We start from the raw sequence: 7,477 nt of genomic DNA, 5'->3' as shown, positions 1-7,477 counted from the left end.
ACTTGTGGCACCTTAGAGACTAACAAATTTATTTGAGCATAAGCTTTCGTGAGCTACAGCTCACTTCATCGGATGCATGCTGTGGAAAATACAGTGGGGAGATTTTATATACACAGAGAACATGAAACAGTGGGTGTTACCATACACACTGTAACGAGAGTGATCAGGTAAGGTGAGCTATTACTAGCAGGAGAGGGAAAAAAAACCTTTTGTAGTGATAATCAAGGTGGGCCATTTCCAGCAGTTGACAAGAACATCTGAGGAACAGTGGGGGGGGAGATGTGTAATCCACTCCCAGTCTTTATTCAAGCCTAATTTAATGGTGTCCAGTTAGCAAATTAATTCAAATTCAGCAGTCTCTCGTTGGAGTCTGTTTCTGAAGTTTTTTTGTTGAAGAATTGCAACTTTTAGGTCTGTAATCGAGTGACCAGAGAGATCGAAGTGTTCTCCGACTGGTTTTTGAATGTTATAATTGTTGACGTCTGATTTGTGTCCATTTATTCTTTTACGTAGAAACTGTCCGGTTTGGCCAGTATACATGGCAGAGGGGCATTGCTGGCAAATGTACATTGGCCAAACTGGGCACCTGAAGCCAATTAGAGCACCTGAAGTCACCTGATAAAAACCCCCTGCTTCAATCAGCCAGGGGAAGGAATTGGAGCAGAGTGGTTTGGAGTTGGAGCAGAGAGCAGTTTGGAGGAGTTAAAGTAGAGGAGAGTTTGGAGAAGTGCCGTGGCTGGCTAGAACACCAAAACCCCAGGTAAAGATACACCTGCCTTGTGCACAGAGAGAGGGCAGGAAGCCCCACAAGCTGAAGAGCAGGAGAGGGAAGTAGCCCATGGGAAGGAAGCACTAGTTCAAGTGGTTTGCCACTATCCCTGGGCTGGGACCTGGAGTAGAAGGCGGGCCCAGGTCCCTCCCTCTCCACTACCCTTCTCTGAGTTACTAGTGGGACAGTAGATACCCTAGTTCAGGGACAGGAAACTGTGCCCTGAACACACCTCCCCTCACCCCCTCAACACCCCCCCCACACACACACACGAAGAGGAAGTGTGGGACCCATCATCATCGTCCCAGCGATTTGCCACAATATTGAAATGGGATTTTGAAACTTTTTACCCAAATTTTTTGAGTCAGATTTGTCAAACTTGACCCTACTTGGAAACAGTTTGGGGTTTGATGAATAGGCATTTTTTATTTAAAAAAAAAATTTTTTTTTCAAGAAATTCCTGACCATCTCTTACATCTGTCAATAACACCAACACTGTCTGTTCCACAGAATCACAGAATCATCCGTGACAGATCAGGGTGGTGGTGGTGGTGGGTGACTCTTGTGAGGGGGACGGAGGCACCCAGGAGGTATGCTGTGTGCCAGGGTCCCGTATTCAAGACATTACAGAGGGATTGTCGAGGATCACCACCCTTTGACTCCTGCCCCCTACTGGTCATCCATGTGTGCACTAATGATACTGCAAGGTATGACCCTGAGCAGATCAGAAGTTACTACAGGGCTCTGGGAATAAGAGTGAAGGCGCTGGAGGCGCAGGTGGTGGTCTCTTTGATCCTTCCGATCAAGGGTAGGGGGCCAGACAGAGACAGACACATCCTGGAAATGAATGCCTGGCTGTGAGGATGGTGGCGCCAGGAGGGCTTCAGCTTCCTTGACCATGGGATGCTGTTCCGGGAACTAGGATTGATAAGCAGAGATGGGATCTACCAATCAAGGCAGGGGAAGAGCATATTTGAATACAGAGTGAGGAGGGCTTTAAACTGGGTTCAACAGCAGCAGCTGACAAAAGCCCACAGGTAATTCCAAAACATGAAGACCTGGGAGAAGGGTTGGAATCTGGGTGGAGCATGGGCCATTACAGTAGGGGTAAGAGAGAACATAAGGGAGAAATCAAATCAGTATCTTAGATGTCTGTATACTAATGCAAGAAGTATGGAGAATAAGCAGGAAGAACTAATGCTAGTTAATAATACACAACTATGACATAGTTGGCATCACAGAAACTTGGTGGGATAATACACAAGACTGGAATATTGGTGTAGATGGGTACAGCTTGCTCAGAAAGGACAGGAGGGAAAAAAGGGAGGTATTGCCTTATCTATTAAAGTATACGCTTGGGCCTAGGTTAAGAAGGAAATAGACAGACTTGTTGAAAATCTCTGGGTAAGATTAAAGATTAAAAAGGGTAAAAAACAAGGGTGATGTCATGGTAGGGGTCTACTACAGACCACCTAATCAGGAAGAAGAGGTGGATGCAGCTATTTTTTTAAACTACTAACAAAATCATCCAAAGCACAGGACTTGGTGGTGATGGGGGACTTCAGCTACCCAGACATATGTTGGAAAAATAACATTGCAAGGCACAGATTATCCAACAAGTTCTTGGAAGGTATTGGAGACAGTTTATTTCAGAAGGTGGAGTAAGCCGCTAGGGGAGAGGCTGTTCTAGAACTGATTTTGACAAATAAGGAGGAACTGGTTGAGAAGTTGAAAGTGGAAGGCAGCTTAGGTGAAAGTGATCATGAAATGGTAGACTTTATGATTCTAAGGAATGGTAGGAGGGAAAACAGCACAATAAAGATAATGGATTTCAAGAAGGTAGACTTTAGCAAACTCAGGGAGGTAGTAGGTAGGATCCCATAGGAAGCAAGTCTAAGGGGAAAAACCGTTCAAGAGAGTTGGCAGTTTTTCAGAGAGACATTATTATGGGCATGAGAGCAAACTATCTTCCTGCGTAGGAAACATAGGAAGTATGGCAAGAGACCACCTTGGATTAAGATCTGAAACTCAAAAAAGAGTTCTATAAAGGGTGGAAACAAGGCAAATTACAAAGAATGAATATAAACAAATAACACCAATATGTAGGGACAAAATTAGAAAGGCCAAGGCACAAAACAAGGATTAAACTAACTAGAGATGTAAAGGATAAGAAAAAACATTCTACACATACATTAGAAGTACAAGGAAGACCAAAGACCAGGTAGGCTCGTTACTCAGTGATGATTGGAGGGGACGGACAATAGCAGAAAATGTGGAAATGGCAGAAGTGTTAAATGACTTCTTTGTTTTGGTTTTCACCAAGAAGGTTAGTGGTGACTGGACATATAACATAGTGAATGCCAGTGAAAATAAGGTAGGATCAGAAGCTCAAATAGGGACAAGTTAAAAATTACTTTAAAAAATTAGATGTCTTCAAGTCACAAGTGCCTGATGAAATACATCCTAGAATTCTCCAAGGAGCTGACTGAGGAGGTATCTGAGCCATTAGCAATTATCTTCAAAAAGTCATGGAAGACAGAAAAGATTCCAGAGGACTGTAAAAACACAAATATAGTGCCCATGTATAAAAAGGGAAATAAGGACAACCTGGGGAATTACAGACCAGTCATCTTAATGTCAGTACACGGTGGAGCAAATAATCAATTCACAAACACCTAGAAGATAACAAGGTGATAAGTAACAGAATGGATTTGTCAAGAACAAATCATGTCAAACCAACCTAATAGCTTTCTTTGACAGGATAACAAGCCTTGTGGATAGGGGGGAAGCAGTAGATGTGGGATATCTTGACTTTAATAATGCTGTTGATACGGTCTCTCATGAAGAAAAGGAGTACTTGGGGCACCTTAGAGACTAACAAATTTATTTGAGCATAAGCTTTCGTGAGCTACAACTCACTTCATTGGATGCATTCAGTGGAAAATGACTGTCTCACAAACAAACTAGGGAAATGCAACCTAGATGGAGCTACTATAAGCTGGGTGTATAACTGCTTAGAAAGCCATTCCCAGAGATTAGTTATCAGTGGCTCACAGTCAAGCTGGAAGGGCATATTGAGGGGGCCTTGCAGGGATCAGTTCTGGGTGTGGTTTTGTTCAATATCTTCATCAGTGATTTAGATCATGGCATGGAGAGTACACTTATAAAGTTTTTGGATGATAACAGTCTGGGAGGGGTTGCAAGTGCTTTGGAGCGGGGTTCTCAATCTTTTTCTTTGAGACTTACCATGCTATAAAAACTCCACAGCCCACCTGTGCCACAACAACTCTTTTTCTGCATATAAAAGGTTGGATATTCGGAAACACTATTTCACTAGGAGGGTGGTGAAGCACTGGAATGGGTTACCTAGGGAGGTGGTGGAATCTCCATCCTTGGAGGTTTTTAAGGCCCAGCTTGATGAAGCCCTGGCTGGGATGATTTAGTTGGTGTTGGTCCTGCTTTGAGCAGGGGGTTGCACTAGATGACCTTCTGAGGTCTCTTTCAACCCTAATCTTCTATGATTCTAAAAGTCAGGACTGGCATTAGTAAGAAGCAAGCAGGGCAATTGCACAAGGCACCACACCACAGGGTGCCCTACGAAGCTAAGCTGCTCAGGCCTTGGCTTCAGCCCCGGTGGTGGAGCTCAGGGCAGTGTGGGCTTTCTGCCCTGGGCCCCAATGAGTCTAATGACAGCCCTGTTTGACGGACCCCCTGAAACCTGCTCACATCCCTACAGGGGGCCTCAGTCCTCTAGTTGAGAACTGCTGCTTTGGAGGATAGGATTAAAATTCAAAATGATCTGGACAAACTGGAGAAATGGTCTGAAGTAAACAGGATGAAATTCAATGACATGCAAAGTAGTCCACTTAGGAAGGAACAAATCAGTTACACGTCTACAAAATGGGAAATGACTGCCTAGGAAGGAGTACTTCAAAAAGGTATTTGGGGGTCGTAGTGGCTCACAAGCTAAATATGAATGAACATTGTAACACTGTTGCAAAAAAAGCAAATATTATTCTGGGATGTATTAGCAGGAGTATTGTAAGCAAGACACAAGAAGTAATTCTTCTGGTCTACTCCATGCTAATTAGGTCTCACTGGAGTATTGTGTCCAGTTCTGGGTGCCACATTTCAGGAAAGATGTGGACAAATTGGAGGAAGTCCAGAGAAGAGCAACAAAAATGATTAAAGATCTAGAAAACATGACCTATAAGAGAAGATTGAAAAAAAATGGGTTTGTTTAGTTTGCAGAAGACTGAGGGGGGGCATAACAGTTTTCAAGTATATAAAAGGTTGTTACAGGGAGGAGGGAGAAAAATTGTTCTCCTTAACCTGTGAGGATACGACAAGAAGCAATGGGTTTAAATTGCAGCAAGGGTGGTTAGGTGGTCATTAGGAAAAACTTCCTGTCAGGGTGGTTAAACACGAATAAATTGCCCAGAGAGGTTGTAGAATCTCTATCATTGGAGATTTTTAAGAGCAGGTTAGAGAAACACCTTTTAGGGATGCTCTAAATAATACTTAGTCCTGCCTTGAGTGTAAGGCACTGGATTAGATGACCTCTCGAGGTCCCTTCCAGGCCTACAGTTCTATGATTCTCTGACCAGGCCCTGAAGCCTGACAGAGAAGACTAGGGTAGATGGGGTCTTCTATTCACAGGCCCTCTCTGATCTAGGAGCCTCATTGTAGAATAATATATATGTTGGGCTGGAAGGGACCTGGAGAAGTCATCAAGTTCAGCACCCTGAGCTGAGGCAGGACCAAGTAAACCTAGACCATCCCTGATAGGTGTTTATCCCACTTGTTCTTAAAAATCTCCATGATAGGGATTCCACAACCTCCCTTGGAAGCCTATTCCAAAGCTGAACTACTCCTATAGTTGGATAGTTTTTCCTCATATCTTACCTAAATCTCCCTTGCTGCAGTTTAAGCCCATTATGCCTTGGCCTACCTTCAATGGACATGGAGAACAATCGATCACTGTCCTCTTTATAAAAGCCCTTAATGTATTTGAAGACTGTTATCTGGTCCACCCTCAGTCTTCTTTTCTCAAGAGTACACATGCCCAGTATTTTTAACCTTTCTTTGTAGGTCATTTTTGTTCTCTGGACTCTCTCCAGTTTGTCCACATCTTTCCTAAATGTGGCACCAACTGTAATGGTTGCAATGCTGTTTGCCTGAACTTGCACAATGTCTGAAACGATTGCTCCTTGTGAATTGCTCCATTCATTTCAATGGCTGCTCACTCAGAGGATACTACTTCAAGATCATACTACTTCGAAGTTATGATTATTAACTATTGCACTGCTTGTTACAATAAGTAAGAAAGGAAAGTACATAAGGGCAGGTGTGTGAAAAATGTATGACCTAAACCCTGGTATAGACACTGCGAGGTTGACAGAAGAATTCTTTTGTCAACCTCATTACTGCCTCTCAGCAAAGTGGATTTACTACAACTATATAATATGGAGCTATACCTATCTCATAGAGCTGGAAGGGACCTTGAAGGTCATCAAGTCCAGTCCTCTGCCTTCACAGCAGGACCAAGTACCATCCCTTATTTTTGCCCCAGATCCTTAAATGGTTCCCTCAAGGATTGAACTCACAACCCTGGGATTAGCAGACCAATGCTCCAACCACTGCGTTATCCCTCACGCCCTAAGAAGAACCCCCTCCAGTACTGTAGTGTCTGTGCTACAACACTACAGTGGTGCAGCTGCAGCAGTGTAGCTTAAAATTTCTAGTGTAGATATACCCTAATTTAAGAAAATCCACGTTATACTTGGAGTGACTGCTCATGCTGGTGCTACAAATGGGTAGTCTCTGGCGATACCACCGCTCCTTCCTACAATCAAAAAGAAGTGAAGTCCAGGGAGCACAGCAAGGCATCTGACTCCCACTGAAGGGATGCCATGTCCAAGGATCCATGGATGCAAGATGTTTTGTTAGAGGAAAATATTAATGTTGCAACGTGTGTGATATTTGTAATAGTTGTTGCAAAGAAATTCTAGTATAGGCTGGATAAGTGATGATGTATTTCAGTTTCAAATGATGCAATAACTTTGTATTCAATATTCCCTATTGAATATCCACCATTCTTGAACATCAACATGTAAAGACATGTTTTAAAACACAGTTTAATTCACTTTAATTAAAATACTGGCCGACTGTTAAGAATACAGAGTAGGGTTGGAGGGCTGGGAGTGCTTGGTTTGAAAAAAGGCAGCAAGGATCAGGATGAGAACCACTGCTCTAGGAAGCGATGGTTGGGCCTTGGAAAATGCCCGTCACGCCTCATGGGCCTGAGAAGGAGGCGGATTGGGTGGCAAAAGGAGATAGACACCAATCCTAGCCTATGGGAGATGGAGGGAGAGCAAAGGGTTTTTTTGGGAGGGGATTCTCATGAGTGTCTGGCTGCTGCTATGTCCCCTGGAAGGAGACAAAGAGAAGGGATGAGAAGAGAGGCTAGGAAACGTCCAAGAGCTGTCACTAGCAAAAGGAGCCAGAAAGAAGAAGGGTGGCTATTTGTTTCTAGAGGAGATGAGAACCAGTTATTTGAATCCAGACGGGATGGCTTTCAGATCAAAGATGTTATCAGTAGCAGTGGTGTTACAGCAGCCTTGGAAAGGAGGATCCAGGCTTCAGACGGTGCTGCCAGAGAAGGATCATTCCTCCTCTAGACCTCAGCCCAATTCACATTAAGGCTGG

Source organism: Lepidochelys kempii, chromosome 6 (assembly GCF_965140265.1).
Source record: "Lepidochelys kempii isolate rLepKem1 chromosome 6, rLepKem1.hap2, whole genome shotgun sequence".
Classification (NCBI taxonomy): domain Eukaryota; kingdom Metazoa; phylum Chordata; order Testudines; family Cheloniidae; genus Lepidochelys; species Lepidochelys kempii.
The sequence above is the reverse complement of the archived record's forward strand: the minus strand, read 5'-3'. Positions refer to the sequence as shown.